Here is an 11,527-nt window from a genome sequence, read left to right as displayed (position 1 = left end):
TATCCTTATTTGTCTTTTATCCATCAATACTGTTCTCAGTTTTTTAAGTACAGTATTAATTTCTGGTAGTGTAGAATCTTATTTATAATCTCTGCTTTTCTGTCTGTGCTAGCACTGGACAATTGATGGAAATATCTGGTGTAATCAACTTTTTGTTTTTCCTTATGTCTGTAAAATTGAGGCTCTAGCTTAAACCAAAATGTTTGATTACTGAATCAGAGGAAGGGAGGAGAAAGACAGAATTCCCAGTCTAAAATAAGGTCTAGATGAAATACAAACATTGCAATTTACTTTCCTAATTACATTAAATTAATATTCTTGATAGCCAGAGCCGATTTTCACCGTCTCTAGTAAACACTCAGTAGCAGTAGCACAGTCAGTGTCCTGTAAGGGTCTATTTCACCACTTAGTTAAAGATGGATTCCCATTTGAGTTTTTGATGCATTTATTCCTATTACTACAAACACTCCAGGTATAGTGATTCGTGTACTTGTTTTGTTTCCTTTGGCCTAATTGTATATCCCAGATATATCCTGTCCATTTTGACTGCAATATGTCGTTCCGTACGGCGTTTTATTCTGACATGACTTGTCAAAATGCGTTTCAGTTTGCAGAAACAATCTGCTGGTGCCTAATTGTGGAGGGATATTGCTCAGGCTATGGAAACCAGGAAAGGCCCATACAGGGCATAATGCATTCAGACATGACACTTTAGAGATTTGGTGTTTGGATGGTTAGCAGAGCAGATGTTAAATGAATATTTTTAAATTTTGTTTCTTAATTTGTAAACATATTTTTTTCCCTGGTCTTCTGTATGATAAACAAAATGTTCATGAACTTGGAATCAGGAAATTATCTTTGTTGTATAATTTCTGCTTCACTGTTGTTCAATTACCTGGCCTCACCAGGCTTAAAATTGCATGGCTACTGAATTCTAACCAAGATAATATGAAGATTTTAGGTAACGACATTTTAACCTTTCAGATGACTAAGAAACACATTAAAATACATGGTTTAAAATATTATCTTCCAAAAATCCTAAAATGATCAAGCTTATTGCAATTGTCATTAGAAAATAAGAAACAGGTACCTGGTTTTTATCTATCTTCTATCCCTGTCTTAGCAGGAGAGTCATCTCCAGGCTCAGAGATGCCAGGACATACCCCTGCATTTTTCAGAAAGAACAATTCATTTTGTAATCAGGCAACAAGCATTTTCAGACAAGAGGATAGATGGAGTGGCACAAGCCTGTCAATGGAGTCATAATTTCAATCAGGTGCTGAAAAACATTTATTCAGACAAAAGGGCCTCATCACAAACTCATCTTCTTTTTGTGCAGTCTCTTTTTTTAAGTCTGCTCCTGGGATGAGCAAAAGGAGATAGTGGGTACAAGCCCTCTCGACAGAATCTTCCTGTTTAACTCCACCAGTCGTGGACTAAAATGGGAAAAGGAAAGGTGTATGAAATGTTGTGACAGCCACAGAGATTTCCCAGGTCACTTGCTGGTCCTGAGTAACAGCAACAGTTCATGTTCTCAGTGCGAGCTGCCACAGTCAAGATGTGGAAATATACTTTCAAAAACAATTTGATTTTTTTTTTAAGAATTAAAGGTACAAAGGCAAAGTGTAGGAAGTTTTGATTTATTGTCTTCCAATTTGTTCTCCGGGTGAATTTATAACCCAGATAATAAAATATACTAACCTTGAAGTAAAGCAAGAAGTCAAATTATTACCCATTCATAAGAAATGGAAGCAGTTCAGAAATGCACAGCAGGCTATTGGTTTCTGTTCCTCATGGATACTCAATTTTGTTCCTAATGGATACCAAAAGGAAATGGGAGGGATGGTCCAGTACAGGTAAGAACAAACATTAAATCTCAAGCTCTGCTTCAGCTTTCTTAAGGTTTAGAAAATGTTGGCGTAGTGCTGCCAAATTTGGGATTAAAAGTCTGCTCTAAATGGGCTCCATTTTGGAAAGAGCCGTTCCGTTTTGGAATGGTGTTTTTTCATTACTACAGCACATCCTATTATTTTATCTGGACATGAAAACTTCAAAAAGAGTGAAATGACCAAAGCATTGTTTTTAAACTATCCAAAGATGATTTTTAAAGGCTGGAATAGAACTACAAATCAAAGCAATACAATTAGATACAGCAGAAATTCGACCAAAATGGGAACTGATAAGATGAAGAAGGATGAACCATACCAGCCATTTTGTTTTCCTATTTCTTTTTTTGTTTGGTTGGTTTTGGTTGGTTTTTATTTGTTGGTTTTGTTTGTTTGTTTGGGGTTTTTTGTTTATTGGGTTGGGTTGGGTTGGGTTGGGTTGGGTTGGGTTGGGTATTTTTTGTTATCGGTTTATATTTTTTCTAGAATTAGAAGATAGACGTGTTAGAAACTGAAACAGATGCCTGGAGGATCCTATGGAAAAGAAACAGACGCTTTCTTGTTTCTCTGCATAGTCTTTGGACTCACAAGCCTTAAGAAGCTCAGTAAATTACTGAAGATCCCTAAAAACCTTCAATAGATTATAACACTGAAATACATCCTGGTGTGTCTCCCTTTTTCTATTTTTTTAACAAAATATTGATAACTACATGGAACAAGACAAACCCACAAAAACATGAAACCCCACTTAAGCTTAAAAAAGGTCACTGAAGGACACACATCTGAACTAAGCAGGGTGGCCTGTACTGGGGAAGGTTTGGACCTCTTTGATGATTTCCTTATCCAATAAATTCAATGGTTTTGGGACATACAAAAGTTGTTTCCCACTGTAAGCTTCCCTTTTACCAGGAAGTTGATATAGATGTATGATCTATGAGGGCATCTGAGATCTTCAGGTGGAACATCAGGGCTAGAGCTACTGTGTGGTAAGTACACATCTAGAAATTCTAGACCAAATTTAAAAAAACAAATTCTTTTAAATAGGATTTCATGTCAGGGAAAGAGAATGTGTCCAGAATTATTGTGTTTGTTTCTCTCCCTGTTTTGTCAGAAGGTGTAAAGCACTCTTATATTCAGATATCTGAAAAAGAAATAAACTTCTGGTTTCTACAGAGAAAGATTACAAGTCAAAAAAATACTTTATCTGAACATCTCTGTCTAGGAAAACTCTCTAAGATATTCTGATCATTTTTTTTTTTATATATAGAAAGGGTGCATATTTGTGTTAGATCCTTAATACAGGGAATTTAACTATATTACGGCAGTTCCAGGGATAATTGGGGGTTTTTTTTGTGATACAGATGCACCAATTACTATATAAAAACTGAATTTGCTCTAGCACTTCCCAATTAAATTTTATTTTTCTAGGATGTGGAATTATAGAAAACAAACCCCAACATCATTTCAGGCAGCTCAACAGAACTTCTCCTTTATCCTCCCTATCTTTTCATAAAGTTATAGTTTTTAAAGTTAAAATGAATATTGGCCAGTGACTGAAAAACAATATGACTTCCCATGCTCTTTATAGAATTTTTACTGTGCTCAGACTAGCGTGAGATATTTCTTTAAAAAGTTTGCAGATGCACTTACTAGCTTTAAGTAACTGTAAATTTTGTTCTGCATTTACAAAATTTTCTGCATGAAGCACACAAGTCTGCACCATGATGTGATTTTACACTCACTGCTCCACACACTGAAGAGAGCAAGGGCTGGAGCTCTGGTTTGGATCTTTCTCCAGTGAGAAAAACTATCCTGCTGAGAATCAAAAGGACAGTGCCAGTTTCCTGCTTGACTTGAATGAATTCAGCTCCTTCTTATAAACTTTTGCTTCCTATAAAGGGATTTTATAAATGGTCTCACTTACTAAAACCTGACCAATCTGGGGTTTTTTCAATGTCCTGTATCATTAAGAAACTGCAAAAACAAACAAACTGACAGACACATGAGAAACAGCACTTTAAAAGAACAGATTCATAATATTTGAGGTTTGGAGAGTTGTTCTGTTCTCCTTCCAATACTTTAAATGACATTTTCAAGCCAGAAGGGTTATTAACAACTTAGTTTTAAAGCTCTTAAAAATCCAAACACTGACTCCAAGGGTGCAGAGGACACGTTTCTGTTTCTGACTTCAGCCACTCCCATGTCTGTCAGCATGTCTGAATTAGGGCTGCATCTGATTACTGTATTAAAATGTAGAGTAACAGTAGAAGCAAATAAAATGCTGGCTCCAGGCAGTCTCCTGGGTCATATATAAGTCTGCAGTCCTGTCATTGCTTCTCTGTTGTTACAAACCTCCACCAACGTGAAAGAATCAGAAGTCCTCTGGCTACAGCAATAACGGTGTCAATAAATTGTGCTGATCCTCTACAATAAGTAATAGCTGGGAAAATCATATATATCACCAGCATTAGCTCTAGTTCAGTGATGAGATCAGATAGAGTAAAAGGCCTTTTCTACCACCAGCTTCTGCTACACCATGAGCAATGTGCCAGAGTTATTAAACTATTCACTAATATTATGAGCAGGGTTTTTGTTTTTATAAGGATGTTTTTTCACTTTGTAAACTAGTTTTTCTAAGTAGATCACAGAAGGCCTTTGCTGAGTTTGTTGTTTGGGGTTTTTTTGAGAGAAGGGTTATTCTTTCTCTTCTTGTTTATTCATTCGTTTTGCTTGTTTCCACAGAATCCAACTGAAAAGAAAAAAGTTTGGAGGATTCCGATATTTTAGTGCATGTTAGAATGAGCACAGAGTGGAACATGATAACCCTGTACTTAACTCCTCAGTGGAGAAACGTAGTGAGATGAGAAATTAGCAAGTCAGGACAGGTGAGGAAAACCCTCAAAGTTTTTTGACAAATGTGATTGTATATTCTAAACTGGATTTCCTTTTAAATGTTGGACTATACCTATACACAAGCACCCAAGATGAGAATTTTTTAAGGAGTGCTGATATTAGGTTGTCACAATGAAGAAAAGACAGATATTTTCTAAGACACAAAACCACTTTTCAGGTCTAAAGCAGAGATAAAAGTAGTGAAGAAAAGCACAGTTGGGAACAGCTTCCTACCCGGTTACATTATTTAAAGAGAGGGGCTGACACAAAAAATCATCTGGCACCTAGGGATAAGAGGAGGATGTTACTTAGAGAAGAGAAGATAGAGAAGGAAGCTACTGTATGCTAGAATTAGGAAATATGAAGTTGTTTTAAAAAAAGCCCTGGGTATGAAAAGCTTCACACTTAAGGGTTTAAAAATTCAGAATTTGATTCAGCAATTTACCTGGACCTCATAATCTAAAATGGACTGTAATACAAATCTCATTTTGGGTTGCTCAGGATCCTGGTCATATATATATATTTTGTTATTTCTTATGTCTGTACTGAAAATGAAAGAAGAAAGGCAAACATCTAAATGACAATTAAAAAGTTTTTTTGGTGTCTAAATTTTAAGTAAGAGACCAAGTGGAATAAATGTAAATTAATTTAGAAAATATTAAGGCTCTGGATTTGGAACATCAGTTAGGTCTCCCCATTACCAGATATTTTTTGATCTAAGAGAGAAGAGAAAATCTGCATAGGAGATTTCAGGGATAAACCAAACATGAACCAGACATTGAAATACGTTCTTGGTTCCCCTTTCACTGACAGGCTGTGACAAGATGATGTAAAGCAGCATTTACCGTAAATTTGTAAGAGATTATGTAGTTCTCAAAAGAGATGCCAATATAGGGTCTAGCAATTGCTCCCTGAAAGATTTTGGAAACAACCACTAAGCTGCAGCTGGGTTTTGATAGCTCTTTACAGCTGTGCACATCTGGGCAGATGTTTACCTCTAACCTGTTCTGGTTTGGTACAGAATGGCAATGACAGTGAGGTGCAGCAACCATTATCTTCACACATATATTATAATTTCAGTGTCATTATGAACCACACAGTCTCTCCCTCTCTCTCTCTCTCATTTTTCTTCATAACTGTATATCTGGATCCCCACAAATAAAACCATAACTACTCATGCTTTTGTTTAACACAATTTAAAATTGCAATAATGACTATGTCTTCCTTAGTAACTCCAAGTGCTTACTTCTGCAGCAAGCTGTCTCTGCCTGAGACATACTGTCTCTAAAATAAACATTTTTCTACTCTATAACAACATCAAGAAAGCAGATAACCAATGCAGTCTCATTTTTCCAGATTATGTCTATAGCCTTGTAAACACTGGTTTAAGCAGTTACCAAAAACTTGGGATAACTTATGTGAGGGGAAATTAATGATACTAGACAGTCTTTAAGAGAAAGACATTTATTTATGAAGGAAGTATACAAGCTTTGATTTCCCAAAACACAGTTTTAAAATATAAAAAAAACCACTTGGGGTTTTATTCCCTGATTTTCTGTGTCTTTGTCATGATTTTCAGCTGTGCCTGTCCTATCATATCTGTGACTAAGGGTACCTTCCTCCCCTCTAGGATCAAACCTTCAGCTTCTCTGCTTCCCTTCTTTTTGTTTTCCTACTTCAGCTCATGAAACCCTTGCCAAGCAGTCCACTACTTGTGGTATTCTAAGTCTCAGGAAAAAAAAAAAGATAAAGGTAGACCCAAGCCAAAATCACCATACTTGCAGGAAAAAAAGGCTATTTTATTATTCAAGCATGGATTCAAAGCCAAAATTTTGTCTCTGCTTTTATTACATGCCCTGCCAATATTTTTAAATATCACATTCTGCATGTAACAGGGATGAAACAAAGAGCCAGAAACTGTGTTCCAAGTCTTCTGCTAAGGCCTATATTCACTGACTCTGTAGTTAAAGCATTAGTTGCTATAATACAATATAGCAGAAGGGCCTGTGACTTCCATCAGCTTACTGTAAATTCAAATAAGCCAACATTAGGTAAGAAGAAGTTAAATGTGATTCATTACAACTTCATTATGAATTTTTTCCCAATTTAAAAATATCTGAAACATTTCCTCCCACAGGATTTAGATTAAAAAGCATATAGCAAAAAGTAACTAATTTGTAAGTGAGATTTGTTTTTTTAAAAATGTAGGGATGGGTTCACTTCAGAAGCAAATGTAGTGCATGCCTATCAGAGAGAACTCCAGAAAGGACACAGGCAACTTCCCAATTTCTATTTCACTCTATTTTTTCTTCCCTTCTCTTTTCCTTTTCCTATTCCTTGTCTTGTAATTGAGAAACAAATCAATTTCTATAAGCTTTTCCTGATAAACTGTCCTGTCTGTGTGCAACTGAGCATCCCCCAAAGGGAAGAGACACACCTGCCTCTCCTCTGCAGACCATGAAGTGACTTCACTAAGCCATTCCACTTTGATCCATGATCAGAGAAGTTTTTAAAAGGCAGAGTGGTTGTGTGCATGGAAAGAGCAGGGGGGGAGCAACTCCATACAACCCTTTGTAATGCAAGCCAGAGCACAAATTTCTTGCACAAGCAACAAGACTCACCCCAGAATAATAACTATCTGGGAGCTCAAAATTACACAGAAAGGAAATATAACAGATTTTTTTTTAAAATATTAAAAAAAAAATATAAAAGGGTGGGGACATGCTATGGCTTTTTTGTCACAGCATCACCATACAGCATAATTTCAGACATTTCTCTAGCAGTATGGCTATGGATAAGCTAAGAAGGAAAATGAGATATGGTGAGGCTTTTTAACTGCTGTGTACCTTGGAAATTTATTGTCAGTATATTCTGTTGACTTGGGCAAGATTTCAAAGAATGAATCAGATCCCAGCTTTACAAAGGATGCACTGGCACTGTTTAAATGGTTGCTCATTAACACTTTGTACCACACAGTTCTGGTTTTAGTTCTTAACTATTTCTGGTTTGTCTTATAGCAGTGGTATTTTGCAACCCTTCTTGGAGGAGGCAAAGATGAAATTAATCCAGTTATTCAATTACCACTTTCTGAAAAGATCATTACTCGTATGGGGAGGAGTGGGAACAAATCAATCTCCTCACTGATTAATTGAAGGTGGGTTTTCTCATGCAGCACTTTTAGAGGGCAGAGAAGATCAGAAGGACCTTAGGGAAGTCAGCATCTTCATCATGTCAAAGCTGCTCTTATACCTGACAGAACTGAATTGTTAAGGAGTGAGATCCTGTTGATTTATATACTTCTTTTTTTAAATGTGTCAATGCAGCCTATCCTTTTATAAAAATCATTGGTTAATACATTGAAATTAAATGTATATGGTTTTCTTTCTTTTGGAAAAGATGAATACTCGACTGAAAAGACTTACAAACAGTTGTTCACAATTTTAGCTGAAATTCATCATTTAGAGAAAAACTGAATTTAGGCACATGTGCTCTGTCTATAGTCATAAAGTGAGATGAGCAATCCAGAAGTAAAGTGAGAGCTTCACTGGGATTTATTAATCTTTGAAAGAGAAATATGAACTTCTCCTGTCATTTTGTGAAGGAAAGCTAACATGGATTATCCTGACTCTCATAAATGCTTCAGCAAATTTGCTTTTTTTCCATGAACAGGCACTTTGTTATTTGTACTCACATCTTGCCTTCTGTTTCATGTGTAAATTATTATCTATTTCTAAAAAAACATGTCCAGATGTCTGAGAATATATTTCAAAGGACTCCATAACAGTCACTTTGATGCAATTCTCTGTTAGTGAAAACAATGGTTTGTCTGTGAAGCTTTAATTAACTTCTTGTGAAACTGACCTATATTTTTATTCATAAATGACCACATTTCTAAAATATAGAAAACTAAATTCTATAAGTAAGTTTAACAGATAAAAAAGATAATAAATAATGAAGTAAAATTTAAAGTAAATAAAATTATAAAGAAAACTTTATTTTTTGTACTCTTCTATAATTATCCTTGACTGATACCATGATGATGGCATTTTTGTATTAGCCTTTTCCAAATTGTTAATGTGCCTTGAAAACAACATGAAGAACTGTAGGCAAAGCAACTCATTGAAAAGGATTGACTGGTATTGTGAAACCAAGATTCATTTCAAGAAAATTTTTTTCAGCAGTGGTCAGACCGTGCTACACATAATCAATGCTCCCAGGAAAAATGAGGGATAAAAACCCTGCTGCAGTCATTGAGAGATTTGCTAAGTAATTCAAAGATGAGAAAAATTCTAGTAGCAATCTTTACTCCCTGTTTTCTTTTTTCAAGAATTGGATTTTTTCACCCTGACCTAAAATCAAAATATTCATTGCTGCTTTTCTTGTAAGAAGCATATTGAGCTTGGCTGTCTGACTGTCAGAAGACTGAGGCTGCATTAGAGAAATGCAACTGAGGTGAAGAGAATTGGAATCTCAAATTGTTCAGTTCTGGTACAAAAAAAAGTCATTGTATATGAAATTAATCTAATCATGACTGGACAGCTGCATTTTGTGTACTAAATCTGACAGGTAACCAAACCTATTAGAAAGGTAAGAGAGCTCTCTTGTTCATATATTACAGAAGGATAGTTATTGATGGTAGGGTTTTTTTCTTATTTTCTTGTTAAGATAGGCCACAATTTTGTCCATTAATGAAAATATTATTCTTAATATACTGTGTTGTAGTTTGTTTTTAAAAGCAAGACCTTTCTACTCATTGTATGTCAAACTGAGAAATTAACATGAAAAAAATTCAATTCTGATGTTTGGGTACCCATGAATACATGTTAATATAAAATTATATTATTAAGCAGCCTTTTAGGTAATATATTATCCTAGGGGTTTGAGTTGTTTTAATTTGCCTGCAAGACGTTTTAATAACTGAAAATATATTCAACTTCTAGAAAAAGTATGTGTAGTGAAATTTAAAATAGAGTGACCAACCAACACTCTCAAAGCCTTTACATAAATATTCGTATTTTCCCAAAGAAATGGCTTTCAATAATATTTCACAGGTAACTGACAGGCATTTGCCCAACTAAGAGCAAACTTCTCAAGAGGAAATGGTCTTAAATAGATAGCCTGCTCATTTTCCCCTCATTCCCTTAAGTGTGAGCTTTAAAGTGAATCATATTTACAAGTGCCGTCCCAAGGGTGAATGTTTTCCTTAACTGTCAGCTGTAAGAAGAGAAGAAGTCGTGGGTTCTTCCCATCTACTTTGTAGAATATCTAGCAAAAGACAACTGATATTTCAATTCAGACTTTGGGTATTAATGCAATGCAGCTTAAGATACACGGGATACAACTGCTTAGGACCAGCAAAAAAAAAACCAAAAAAAACAAACAACTAATGGGTCCATATAATTAATAGTATAGCCTAAGTATTGTAAGTCTCACAGCTAGGTCTTTCCTCCTATCTGATAGCTAAAATGTAAACCAAACAGCCTGTATAAGGAAAAAAACGTACAGAAGACATGAATGGAAAAGGCAGGGTAAGAACTGACAAATACTGGTCAAAGCGAAAAGATTTTCCTGGAAGCTGCTGACTGACTGGGAAATCAGAATGCCAAAAGATCTGCACCAGTAACCTCCTCCAATCCTTAATTCCCTCTGGAAATGTTCTAGAGGATGTCAATCCTGAAGCCCATTTGGGTTTGGGGGTTTTTGGTCTAAGATAAAAATTTGATATGAGTATCTTTCATTAGTAATGACAGTAACACAAGGCCAGTTACTCAATATATGAAGTTTTTGGGTGGAAATTTCATCCGAGAATATGTCACATTTCCTTGCTTATCAAAAAAAAAATAGCAAAATTGTTTCAAAGAGAATAAAGCAGAGGAAAGCAGAGCTTTTATCAAGGTTTAAACATTTCCACAGTAATTCTGGTGAGATAAGGAGATGTATTGTTGATTTTACTTTGGAGAAAACGTAGTCAGAATTTGGACCATCTATTCAAAAAGTCTGGAGTCCTGCTTCCACAAACTAAGCCTTTGAAAATCAATCTTTTTTTAATATATGTATGTGTATGCATGTATGTATAAAAGACTCTATTTTGCAGAATAAAGGACACATTTCTGAATTAATTCCACTGTGTAGCTTGAGGTCAAAAATTCCTTCATAATTTCAATAAATGATCAGTTGGCTACATGGACTTACTCTCCTTTTATCTTTCACAGCTTCCCCACAAACAGCTCTGAACGTGCCAGGTCTTGGAAGCAGGCTGAAATCTGGCTGGTGAGAGTAAACTTAGATTAGTCCTGACAGAAATATTCTGCTTGGGAACAGAATTGAATTATGAATTTTGATTGTGATCCAGATTTGCCAGTGGAAGGAAATACTTTTTATATAAAGACAGCAATTTTGACACACTGTTTTCACATGCCTTTATTTAAAAATAAAACAAAACTACATTTATTCTTAAGACATTACTTTGAAATGAATGCCCAAAAGTTTTCACTTTGAAAATACAAATACATTAACCAGCCTTTTTTTGCAGCCAAGTTTTTGTAAGTGATTCAACAATCTCCCCAAGTCTTTAAGTGTCACACATTGACTAAAAATCACTAAAAAATCAAACATTATTTCAAACCTGAATTTCAAAAATGCTTAGGGCATTTAAATAATAAAACCTTCAGAAAATACTAAGGAAGGGAAAAGAAGTGGAGGAAAGATTGATAAGGATTTTCTCATCTTATATTTCTCTTGTTTTTAGT

The sequence above is a fragment of the Cyanistes caeruleus genome, chromosome 6 (genome assembly GCF_971803275.1).
Source record: "Cyanistes caeruleus chromosome 6, bCyaCae1.hap1.1, whole genome shotgun sequence".
In the NCBI taxonomy this organism is placed as follows: Eukaryota; Metazoa; Chordata; class Aves; order Passeriformes; family Paridae; genus Cyanistes; species Cyanistes caeruleus.
The sequence above is the reverse complement of the archived record's forward strand: the minus strand, read 5'-3'. Positions refer to the sequence as shown.